Here is a 13551-nt window from a genome sequence, read left to right on the forward strand (position 1 = left end):
GAAGGGCGCTCACCCTCCTCTTGCTGGCAGCAAATGTGGAGGCTTGGTGCCTGCGGAGACCTTCCAGCTCCCGGGTTTGGTGGCTGGGACTCCAGGCTGCCTTCTGCTCCCTCCAAGCAGGAGGAGGCGTGCCGGTGGCCCGGTGAGCCCGTGGGGTGCAGAGTCACCGCGCCGGGGTCCTGAGTCACAGGTTACGGCCAGCTCAGTCCCGGGCTGGATGGGGACGTCTGACGGAAGGATCTCTGCCTTCTCTCCAATCTGCCATTCAGATCTACTCGACAACTGGCTGAAAGCCATTATTCCCCTAACTGTTGCTTATTTTTAAGTAATGCAGCTGCTCTGCACAATCCTAACCACCTTTTTGATTGTTCATTAGGGACCTGCAATACTCTTGGTTTATTCCATTTAAACCTGGATTTAACTAACAGTAGTTATGTGCCCCATCACCTCTTCATTATTAGACTGAATTGCTTCCTAAGGACCAAATCATGCAGAGTCTCGCAGTTTCTGCCGGGCACCTTCTCTTCTCATCCATTTCACTTAGGCAGCCGCTTGCAATGGAAATTGATGGCAGGCTCAGGCTGGACGAGTCCTGAGCCGACGTTCAGATTCTGCATTCAAAATCTTCATTTGCAGCAAACAATGATGCACATGACTCCGCTTAATGCAAGCTAACGTCTGCGTGACCATCAAGGAACGAAGGCCTAATAAAGGATCAATAATCGCAATGATCTAAGTAACGGTTTTGAAATATTTAATCAGAGGCAACAATTAAGATTCTTTTAGATGTTGCAAACGTAAAGCCTATGGTCTTGAACCCGACTCAAGTGTTTACCCTTAATGATTGTGCAAGTTTCCCTAAACGATGCCTCCTTCCGCTCAAGTTCAAGTACTTACAGAGGCAGCACAGAAACAAAAAATCAGGCTTTGAAAATCGCATGAAATTGCGACGAACTTTCCTCCTTTGCTAGCTTCTCGTCACTTTTAAACAATGCTAAACTAAAGATAAGATTTAGAATTTAACTCGCGTGATAGAAAGCCATTAAATGATTCCCAAGGAAATTTTGGATCGAGTGGACTGGCGTTTTATAAAGCGTAAAGACCCGCCGGCATTCCTCAGCTGATGGAGGCTGAAATGTTACTGGGCTTTTTAGTTTCATTTTTCTTCATGATATTCAGATTTTGGAAGTGAAGAGTATTTGCTTGCTTTTAGCCTGAATCCACTAGAGATACAAATCTCTGTCTCTTTGAGAATGATAAAAGAAGTCAAGCAGGGTATTGTGTACCATCTTGCATTAAGAAAAACTCGGAGGTTTAAGGCCATCTGTATTTAAATCCAAGGACAGATGAGACATTTAAATTTTAGTAGCACTCAGTTATATGCCTGACATAGAGAAATGGCTGCAATCCTTTTTATCAGGCTGGAGAACAGGCATTAAATGACAAAATATTAGTCAGGCCATAGATCCACGAAACCTATAAGTTCTGCAGCAGCTTCATTAAATCTGTTTTTTATCAGAGGGGAGAGAAGGGTCTGGTATAACATTGCCGGCGTTTGAGGCATTGGGCTTTTAGAGGATCGCTGCCAGATACTTCATCCATCTGTCTATTTTCATATTTATTGTTTTACCAATCACTTTATTCATCCATCTGTTCATCTGTGTAAACCCATTTTTTTAAATTTTAATTTTTATTTATAGACTGACCTTAATAAACTCCCCTCAAGTACCGCGTGTTTATCACTGTCACGGATGAAAACGTTATTAATGACAGGAGGGCTGAGCAGGGAAGACGACTGCCCTTTAAATTCCTTTTCAGCTGACTGGACCGCAGCAACTCAGCTGGGTGGAGGTGGCTGGATCGATAAGGTCGGAGTTCAGTCACTGGTCCCATCTCCTCTATCATCCCCATCACTGCCAGCTAACGATGCCTGCAGGTGGAGCGGGGGCACTCGCCTACGTTTATGAATCGCCTCGCTCCGTAGCGAAGGATTTTCCGCCCCATAGGAAAAGCTGTGGGTAGCTCGGGATATTTATTTGGGAATGTAGAGAAGGGAAGACGTGGAAGTCAATACAGGAGGAGCAGCCCGGTGTCGTTAGAGTGAATGTCGCTGGCACCGTGGGTTTCAGCTCTTCCAGGGAAATTCTGATTAAACATAAATAAGCAATGCGCCGGTCGTGAGACGCTTTCCACTTCACACGGAGGAAGGAGAGGTGGGCTAGTTTTCAGCACATAGTTACTACCACTGTACTTTCAATCCAACTACTTAAACTGCCCTAATTGCCCGGGGCTGCAAACACCACGTGGCATATCCCTCCCTGTTTGCCTGCAACGCCTGCGCCTGGTTTGGGCAGCAATGGATGTATTTCTTTTTGCAGGTGCGTAACTGCATAACGCAGTTCAGAAAATGATATTTATTACTGCTAATCACGTCCTTATTTAATTGCCAACAGCAATACGGATGATTGCTGCGCTGAAAGCAGAAGGTGGTAAGAGTACCTCGAAGTACCTCAAAATTACACACCTATGGATTAAGAGCGTTTCAAATTTATGACAGGTAATAGTCACGAGGTGGCTATAAATGCTTTACGAGTTCACTTAGTTGACATAAGGTCTAACCTTGCCGCAAAAATACATTTTTATTCTGCTGACTTAAAGCAGGTTTGACAAATACTCTCCCGGATAACTCAACCCTCGCGTTTTATCTTTGGTTGGCCTAGGTGCCGTTTGCGAAAGAGTTTTGCGGTGAAAGATGTAGCTGCGAGGCTGGGGACGTTCCCCTCATGGCTTCATCTCACCTCCCAGCTCATTAGAAGCCTTGGATTCCTGCCTGCGATTTTATTTTGACATCGGAGGTGTAAATCAAGTCATAAACATATTTAAACTAATGTTGTTGAAAATCCGTAATTCTGACAGCGAAATGAGCAACAAAAAGTGCATATAATATTTGGTGACATGTAATTTTAACTTCATCCAGTCTCTTTGCTTTTGAGACATTGTTACCTGCAGGATAAGGCAATAAAATAAGGATGTACAAGAATGTGTCAAATGTAGGGCTTCCCTAAATTACACTCTGAGGCACAGATTAATACATTTAATACATTCCAGTCATGAGTGAAGTACTTATAGCAGAACAACTGCTCCTTCAGTGATATCATTCACTGGAATGAACTACAGCTAACAGTGACAAGCTGGAAAAATGCCCCCACTTTTCAAACTGTACAAATGGCATTTGGACACAGTAACTCAAAACTGGACACTTCATTTCAAGTTTAAAGCTAGTGGTCCAGTCAAAAGCTATTACTCCATCTTCTTTATTTGTAGTCCATGCTTTTGTGCTCTTTAAGAATCAAATAAATACTGGTGTAATGGTTAGCAACTGCCAGTTCAACGAAAAATACTGCTAAATTCACCAATAAGTCTTTTTTCTACACACACAAATTTATGACATAAGAACTGAACCCATTCCTGTTACAATGTCTGGATAGTTTTTTAATGTAGAGGGAGACTCACTTTAGTGATAAGAGTTTAAACCTCAACTACTTTTTCCTTCTTTCTGGATCATACATCTAGATAGAGAAGAGCGTGCAATAAATGACTGGTGCATGTAAGCCAAGGTGCGCCGAGCTGGCCCGTTCTCAGCTCCATCAATCCGGCAGAGGCAAGTGATCTCTGGGGCTCTGTGGCCACTTGCACCGTCTGCTCCTTCCCTTCTGCATTTGCACCGAATGAAAAGAGATTATTTAAACGCGGACCCAAGATCTGCCCTCTTTTCTGCATTATTGTAAGAACCTGATGGAGAAGGGAAGGAGACCGAGCTGGGCACGAGTTCACTCGATGCCTCCTCCTTGTCGCTTCCGCACCGTCCTCTTTGGTCCACTATTTGCAAGTCCCTCTCCCTCGAAGGGACATCCCACGCCTCCCACCCTGCCCACCACTGGCTGTATAATAGTTAGATCCCGGTTTGTGATCGCCACTAGCACGTGTGCCCGTGCAAAGGGAGGGAGCAGCGCGACCCTTTGACGGAGGAGGACTCGGTGCAGAAACGAGAGCTTGCCCAGGGAATGGGGCCGGTTCCTTTCCGCTCGCTGCAGCACCACGTGCAGGTTTTGGGACTTGAGTTTTCAAGTTCCAGCTTTGATCTGCCTGTACAAAATAACCGATGCAGACAGGTACAAGGCTTGAGCTCCTCCGCAGCAATCAGCACGTGCATCGTACCCCAAGAGAAACCTCTCCTGCATCCCCACGCAGCTACCGCATTAGGGGCTATGAGGGCATCTGTGAATTAATGCTTATTCCAGACAACATCTACGCTAAAAAAAAAATGGATTATTAGGTGCCACATCACACCTGGAAGAATGCTTACGGATCTGGGGGTTACGCTAGTAATTGTGCTGAACTTCTGTAATTGGCTGATGCGAGACCTAAGCAGAGATGGTGTAATGGAGGGATAAATATTCGTGCTGTCCAAGTGCCCCGTCTTCTCTCCAGCCGGCCTTTTTACAGTGTGCTGCATTAAATCCTACAGTAAAACAAGAACCTAACACCCACTGCAGGGAACAACAGATTAGTTTCTAACAGGAGAAAAACTCACAGCCTAACACTTCTTCAGAAAAGTACACAAATATCTTTCCCCAAACTCATGAGATTACTTTCAACTTGTTTTGGAGAAGACAAGGAGCTAAACCACAAATAATTCTGGATTTTCTAAACGTATTGGGTTTGTTCTCCAGCTTCCCCAGAGAGTGATCATAACCCTGTTCCTTTTTGTCACTGATATTTGCCACTAGAAGACTTAAAATTATGGGTCTATTTTCAGGTTTCCTTTCCACCGGTGCAGGCTCTGCAATGGTCCCATCGCCAGAAGACCCATTGTATCTTAAGCACTCAAGAAGTGGTGTCTGGAAACAGAAATTAGTTTAATTTCCACAGAAAGGACTTACATTTTCTTTTATTCAGTTTCTTAAAGACACTGACACTGAGATGAACAAGGATTTTATGATGTTCTGAGTAATTTCATTTGGTGTCATAATTACATCTTGATTAATTCTATCCACATGGAAAATTATGAGGGTTTTTTTTTTTTTTCCCCCTTATCTGCAGGGTACATTTTGAAGATTTTGTATTAACTGCAAGTAATGTGAGTTGGGAAGACTGTAGCACTCTGCAAACAAAGCACCTTTAGTGGCTGAGAAGGGATAAATGACAGGTATAACTGTCCCACTGATCTCTGCATTGACATTATGAGAATACAAAGACCCTGGAAGCTATGGTGCAGAAGAAAGCAAGCTGCTAATACACACACCTCTGGCACCTCACTTCTTCCGCCGCTGGCACTGAACAGAATATGTCTGTTACTATCTTTCCTTCTCGGAGAGAAGCTCTTTGCAATTTATTGCACGTTGAATGATTGATCAGAGCTCAGCAGCCCCAGCCCTGCAGTACCCAGTGGGACACATGCTGCAAGCGGTGCAACTCGCTTTTGAAACGAGCGGCTGGAAGACTGGGATTCCTGTAGGTTTTCTAAAATCATAGAATCCTAGAATGGTTTGGGTTGAAGGGACCTCAAAGCCCATCTAGTTCCAACCCCCTGCCATGGGCAGGGACACCCTCCACTAGCCCAGGTTGCCCAAAGCCCCATCCAACCTGGCCTTGAACACTGCCAGGGAGCCAGGGGCAGCCACAGCTTCTCTGGGCACCCTGTGCCAGGGCCTCAGCACCCTCACAGGGAAGGATTTGCTCCTAATATCTCATCTAAATCTCCCCTCCTTCAGCTTAAGGCCATTCCCCCTTGTCCTGTCACCCCATGCCCTTGTCACCAGTCCCTCTCCAGCTCTCCTGTCGCCCCTTCAGGTACTGGAAGGTTGCTATAATTAAGATTATTTTAGTCCTTTTACCTTGGCCAGTTGACACCACTTTTTGAGTTTGGCAGATATTGTAAAAAAGTAAAATTTTAATTGCCTAAGCATGCAGAGTTGTAAGTTTTTCTCCCAAGTTCTGCCGTAGCCCCAAAAAGAACGCTGAGAAGCCACGGAGGCTGCAGGACATACTTGCCCACGCAGGTTTGCTGCAATGCAGCTCTGACTGTGCTGAATTCCCTGGCACTGGCAAAGTCTGCCCTTACCGAAAACACTCACGACTTGTTCCTGGGAGTTTCCGCATGGCCTTCACCCCCTCGTGATTTGTACGAGAACAAGAGACCGCAGCACCTTGCAGGATGAGTCCTGAGGAAGAGCTGTGGCTGCTCAGAAAAATCCTCACAATTAATGTTCATTTGAAAAATAGAACTGGTATCTCTTTTCCTTCCCCTCCCTGCCATTCTCTCTTGCAAAATAGCTTCACAGTGAGGAACCTATTATTGGCCATTGCACATCATTAATTTTAGAATCATTTCTCTTCTGCTGCATCTCACGGTCCTGCACTACACTGCGTAACGTCGTCATCCCAGCATAGGAAGCATCGCCTATTTCAAGCAGAACACTGCAGACCAGAATTACTCAGTCTAAGAGAGACCTAAGCGAGACATCGCAGAGCGGTGCAGGGGTGGAGCTGACATACAGATACGCGGTCATGAAAAGACATCGTGGATGAAGAGATGTTGCTGTGTGTAAAGGGACTGGGAGCGCAGGCAGTGGCTGCAAAGCCTGGGACATTTCTCAGCAGTGTCTTGCTTAGAAATCCACATTTCAAGAGTAGAAACCAACCCTATTGAGATATAGCTTACTGCATTTTAAGACTACACAGAGGTCTCAACATCTTATATCTTTGATAGATTTATGACAGAGAATACATTTAATTTTACCTGTTTCAGCACCAGTGAGTCCATGAACAGACTTCACTGCTTATTGCCCGCTCCGAGGGCTTTGGCCACTGGAAGACTTCACGGCTGCTAGGCTTATGCCAGAGCTTATGCTGGCAGAGCCGACACCATTCCACACACCCGCCTCCGAAAAGCTGAAGCCCAGACTCACCCAACCGAGGCCCGCAGTGGGTATTACACGTAAAGGGGCTTTGGGTGCCAGGCAGACCCCACCAGTCACTACAGCTGCAGGACCAGTTCTTACGCAACTAACCTGACTTCGCTCGCGTTTTCACTGCAGCAAGCGAGAGGATGCAGGGCTAGGGATGGTTTTTTACCAGTACACTGCTTCTGCTCACCAATTTTTCTTAAAAATACTCTAGACGCTGGTTTACACTAGTCCATATCCAATCCTAACCCAGCCTGTAAACACTTTGAAGGAGAACTGTCTTTTTTTTTTTGCTTTTACCCAGATAACAGGGGTCTATATGGATCTTCTACAATGGGCCACAGCTAGGGATCCTAGATCAGTACAAATAAGAGTGAAAAATAACACTATATTCTAAATTGCTATGACTAATTCCTTGTATTAGTAATACAAAACCCAATTCAATCAGTATCACAGCATTTTATCAGCGGCCAAGTACTAATCCAGAACTTTACCAGCGCCTGCCTGTTTTTCCATGGAATAATAGCAAAATGTATTTCCAATTCTGATTTTGACTCATTAAATCCTGTTGACAAGATCGTTCAAGAATTAGATGAAACCCTTTTCAGAAGAACTCTCCTCAAGGTGCACACATGGAGAGCAGCCCTCAAATACGTTGTTCTTGGAAAACCCAACACGACGTTAGGAGACCTGCTACTCCTGCTGCAGTGCCTGTGCAGAATACGGAGCGCAGAGTAAACTGACAAAATAATTGGATTATACATGCACAATTCAGACTTTCAGTTACTGGGTGCTTTCTTGCTTCTGGTTTCCACAGAAAAGTCAGGTTTTTGTTCCTTAAGTCCTCGTACTGCTTATTTACATATGAAAAGGTAAGTTTATAAAAGAGCTTTCCTATTTTACTACATCTAATAGTTAATAATTTAAATCTGTGGCCATTATCATCATATAGATTGACACAAATGGCATATGGATCATTCTGGGGATGAGGGTTAGTTTCTTTTAAGAGAGAATTGTTTTAGTTTTTGCAGGAAATTAATCAGGGGAATGGGCTTTATGGAGCATGGAGCAAATCTAATCTGTTCTTTGTTCAAATTTGCCTTGCTCCAATTCCTAGCAATTGTAGACAACATGCTCTTTTGTTCGGGAGCCACTTGTTACATGCATAATTAGAGACTGCAGTAGCTGTGTTTAAAGAAAAAACTGTTTTCCAATGTAATGTGTGATCTTGATAATAGTATTTTCATCAAAGGTAGCAATTACATTCATTAAGCTGGGACTGGCAAGGCAGCAAGGAAATTAAGTGGAAGGTGAATAAAAAGCTCCCCGTTTCTTTTTAAAATCTCTGTCTCTTTATAAGTTGAAATGCACCATGTTGAGCTGCAAACTGGGAAATACATACTGAATATAAAAAAAGAAAGAAAGAAAAAAAATAAAGTCCTCCTTAACCTTTCTGAATAATGATCCAGAAGATATCCTAGGGACACCTACTATAGATGCACTTTTCAAATTAAAGGGCTTTATTCTACATTAATTTCTTATGCAAGTTTTAAACGAGCTCAACATATGATTCAGGTCTTTAAAGGCTCCAGGGCTCTCTAGGATTAATTCACTGTTCTTTTCACACATAAATTAATTGTTTTGTGTTCTCAAAAACAGCAAACAGCACATAAATCAACCAGTTTAGAAAAGACGCAAGGCTGGTACCTTCTGCAAATCACTGGAGTTCGCTATTTACACTTCATTATTATTATATGTAACTTTTAAAGGAAAAGCTGGAAAAGTAGGACATATGTTGTTAATTCTAAGCAGATTTCTTGAGTGCATAACTCATGTTAGCAATTTGATTCCTTGAAAGACAGAAGTTGTGGTGCACTGAAAAGCCATTCTTCCATCGCTCTAATTATATTTTTCCCAGTTAATAATTCAATTATGCATCACTAATCTATTTGCAAACATTGTCATGTAAAAATAGCTAGTTGGTTGGGGTTGGCTTTGTTGTTGTTTTGGGGTTTTTTTCCCCCTCTTTTTGCCTTAAGCCTTCTAAAAGTGAGATTTGCAGATGGAAAAATGTGCAAATCTGAAGATGTGAGCCCCAGAGCCCCGGGAGGGCTGTTCCCAGCCCGTGGCTCCCCCAGGCACTCCTGCTGAGCACACACACAGGAATCTCATTTTTTGACTCCAAAATGTAATCCTCCTTTTTTTTTTCTTTCCCCAGACACTGTATCGCAGGCTGAGAAGCAGGGGAAGCGGCTCCATCCCTTCACACCTTTGCCCTGTGTGGACAGCCAGGGCAGCACACCACTGCAGAGAAGTTGCTGCTTCACGTGAGGGCTGAGCCCTAATTTTGCATGCAGGCAAAACACCCCCACTTCAGGGATCTCAGCAAGCGTCAGCCAAAGCAGATGACATTGCAGCTAGTGGGGCAAGTTTAATTTACCAGCTCTAACGGCAGGACAGGTACCGGGAAGCAGGCGATGGCAGGTACCGTGCTCCCTCCTGAACAGGGATGTCCCAGTGCACTCTGATCTCGAGGTAAGAGAGGAAAACGAAGCCAGAACCTGGTTATCCGTAACTCCAAAAATAACTGTTTCTCCCTCTGCCCTTCCCAGAAATAGAATATGAAACCACAGCATCTTGGACAAATTGGAATTTGCATAGTTCTGCGAAGCATTTCCTTCAGTTAGGAATGATTTAATTATTCTTCACTTCCTCTTCTAGAAATCATTCCTGGATAATGAGGTTAGCATAGAGCAGATATGTTTCAGTCAAGAAATAGATGTAATTCAGTGCCAGAAGGCTTTTACAGTTTAAAAAAAAAAAGATTTTTGGACACTTCCAAATAGAAGCAGCAGTATAGAGAAGGTTGGCTATTAAATTACAGCAGTCTGAGACACCAGATCACCGGGTGCTTTAACCCTGTGCTGTGTCAGCACCCTGAAGTATTAGAGTACAACCACAACTCTCTCGCAGCCCAGATTCTTACACAAGGGTAACAAGACACATTTTAAATAATTATTAAATAATGACAAGCTATATTACCTCCAGAGAATTGTTTATCTCTGCAAATTGAATCACTGTAGTCAAAGCACAAAGCATGAAGAGCTAAAATACTTCTAACATAAAATGGAAGACCTACTGCTGCACCTTACTTTGGACCTTGGAAACCGAATTCTGCATGGCAGTCAAATCTATTTTATGACAAATAGCTTGCTGAATCTAGCTTTTATTATTCAAGCAACAATCAAAACAACCTGCCATGTCAATCAAAAGTAGCCATTGCTGCAATTAAACCGAGTAAATTATTTTCTCTTTAAAGCGCGGTTGGACAGACATTGAGCAGACCAAAGTAATTTGGAATTTAAGAAGGGAACGTAACAGTTGGTGTTTGGTAAAATTCATACAGTGGAACGTAAGGAATTTTTCTCTGAACATGGGGAAAACAAGAGTATGAACGTAAATACAGCCTTCATCTCATATAACCATCTTCTAGTACATAATAGGGAGTCATAAAACATTTTCAAAGTTCAAAAAGTACCTGAGCTGAAAAAAGTGCTTTGCCTCAATTCTTGTGGGAACAATTGGAGCAAATGCTGCATTTGGTGTGTAAACATCCTCCGTCTCAGGAAGAGAACATCTAACATTTTCTTTCCCAAAACAAACAGCATCAGCTCCTGCACTAAAACACATTTGCTCTGTACCAACTGTATCTTCAGCAGCGCCATTAACAAAGCAAGTTCTGTGAAGCTTTTCAGTATTTATCTATATTTCCAGAAGTTTAACTTTGATTTCTGAATTATTCCCCAATTCTTTTTGGGTCAGTTTAGCAGAGCTGACACAAAGCTGTTCCGTATGAGATAAAATGCAAAAAAAACCAAAAAACAAACAAACAAACAAAACAAAAAAAAACCCCCAGCATTGTGCCTACAACATCATTGCAAAGTTGGCTTTTTTCACTTCAGCTGGTCCTTTAGCTGGTGGTTGGTGCATGACACAGCAAATCCATAAACAAAGTTATATCAGCTAGTACTTTTTAGCATAAATAACATTTGCAGCTTCTGGGACTCTCAACCTTTCACGCTCTCTGCTTTTTGTATCCCTACAGAAAAAAAAAAAAAATCCTGAGAAGCGAGTGTCTTTCTAAAATGTAATTTTCATGTTTTTGGGTACCATCTAAACAAAGGCAGAAGAACTCAGCAATGCAGTTATCAAATTAAAACTGGATGACTGCTCTGGCTATATTGAAAAAATTTGCATTTAATTTGCATCTTAGGATGCAAATTGGTGAATAGAAAAATCTTGCAGCATGTCCTAGAAAATAATTACATAATTCAGGCCAAAAATATCCAAGAAACTTGCAGCAAACTTAATGTGATGAAAAGGATGATCAGAAAATTATTCTGTTCCTCTCATGGGTGGGTCATTGTTTTGGCTGGATGTTCATAAAAGGAGGCAGGAAGCAGCCTCTTGACCAGGAGAACGTCAGCTCTGGGTGTGTGTCAAAGCTTCTTGTGTCCTGCGAAGTGAAGACCAGCCCAGACTCCTTCTGCAGGCTCCAAAATGGAAACCTTCCCAATCAAACTTACCGGGCTCAGAGAGGCACAAGATACAAACTCAACACAAACCCATCACACTGCAGCTCAGCTCTTCCCTTCATTGCCTCTACCCTAGGAAAGAAAGTTGTTTCACAGCTGCCAAACGTTAAGGACTCTCTTGATTTGCCAACTTGTATTTGGCTCCAAACCAAACTGGCAGTAACATACCATTTCAGCTCTTCCCACCACGACCCTCCAGCCAGTGTTACAGATGGAGCGCAGCTCGTTTGAAGTCCTGCTCACGTCTGCAAGCTGACTCTTGTGTCACACACACCCAAAGCAGTCCAGCCCTGCCTTATCTGGTGATTTCTAACAGGTGGTTTTAAAACTGTCACCAATTGTGACAGTGGTTTGTGCAACACTTCAAACCGACCGTAGGACCTCCAGGTCTGGCTGGTTAGAGAGCGGAATTTACTTTTCGGCCCATACATGCTAATTTCCTGATTAGGTGACCCTCAAATAACACAGACTTGTAATGTTAAAGTTGGAGATTTACTGCTGTATTTTAGGTTGTCCTGTTGCTATTTTTTTTTATTATTATTTTTGTAACAGAATGGTTACAGCTTGTAATAACTTTCTTAAGAGATCCCTGCAAAATTTTTAATGGACAAATGTTTCTGCACATATATATTATATATATAAACCCAGTTCTGAAAGTGCTGGTTACTTGGCTATCGAGACACAGCTTCCTGTCAGGCAGGAAGCTTTTCCTTTAGGATCTTCAGTGAAGTCACCTTGAGATTTCTTTATAGGTAGAGTCTTCCAGCATTAGCAGCTCAACAGCTAATAAGATACACAGAGGAAAAAGTTTCAGAAAGATGTAAATCCAAATGACCTTGAAAGACAGAAGAACACATAAAAATGCTTTTGCTGCCTGTTGAGACCATCCATCTTTTTGATTTATATTTTAAAGTATTTTATCAGAAAAAATGTTACACTGTACATTGCACGTTCTTTTGAACATTAATATATCAATACAAATGGACATTTGAATGCTCCATCTATGAAACAAGCCATTATGAAACAGAGTGGTTAGTTCTACTCACCTAATGTATTAGACAGTTATTGCACATGAACAGAGTATTTTTAGAGGATAATAAACACCGAGATTTCAAAGCAGCTTAATAAAGTCTCTAGTATCAGATAATGAGACATTCCCTCAATGCTGTTAAGCTGGACTTTGTTAATTATAGCAACTGATCTTACAACTGGCATATTTAACTGAAATAATTAGTGTAGTTCCTATTTGTTAGCCTGGACTCTCTATGCATTGATGTTTGGCTGTCTCTGGTGTGGGCTCAGGAAGAACTCTTGCTTCCTCTCACCTGCACGTACAGCCCACCACGCTACGTAGCTGTAGGCAGTCAAATCCAGAAAAGTAAGACACTTCCTAACCACGCCTCCTCACCTGGACGTAGACCAAGGACTTACACCTCGGGGAAGACAAAACACTCTGTGACAACTGCATTTCAATACAACATAAAATGACAAATCACATGAAAATTCTTTGGGAATTGTAAAATACACGTTGATCTCCCCATCAAGCTCTCACTTGATTTGTGCCTCCGCCAACGGTTTGCACAGTGATAACAGGTAAATAATTATGAAGTACTTGTGGTAGCTGTTAACCACATCCATGCAATTCTCTTGGGAGAAGATCTATCACAGTGGTACACTCAATACATTCTGGGGTTGAGGAAAAACGTTTCTTCAGCTTTCATGTATTCAGTAAGCAAGCTCAGGAAAGTCAGACAGCTGCTTTCAAACCAGCCTGTGATTCAAATCAAGCTTAGCTTGGTAGGAAGAACTTGAAATGTGTCTCTCACCGAAAGATTTCCAAACGGAAATGCAATAACATGTTAATTAGAAAATTCTTTACATAGTGAAAGGCTCCCAGTGAACAATTACTTTGTATTTCACATAAGCCTTTTCTAACACAATCTTTATATGGGGAAAGGAAAATATGAAAGAAAAACCAACAACATAGA

This window comes from Balearica regulorum, chromosome 7, assembly GCF_011004875.1.
Source record: "Balearica regulorum gibbericeps isolate bBalReg1 chromosome 7, bBalReg1.pri, whole genome shotgun sequence".
NCBI lineage: Eukaryota > Metazoa > Chordata > Aves > Gruiformes > Gruidae > Balearica > Balearica regulorum.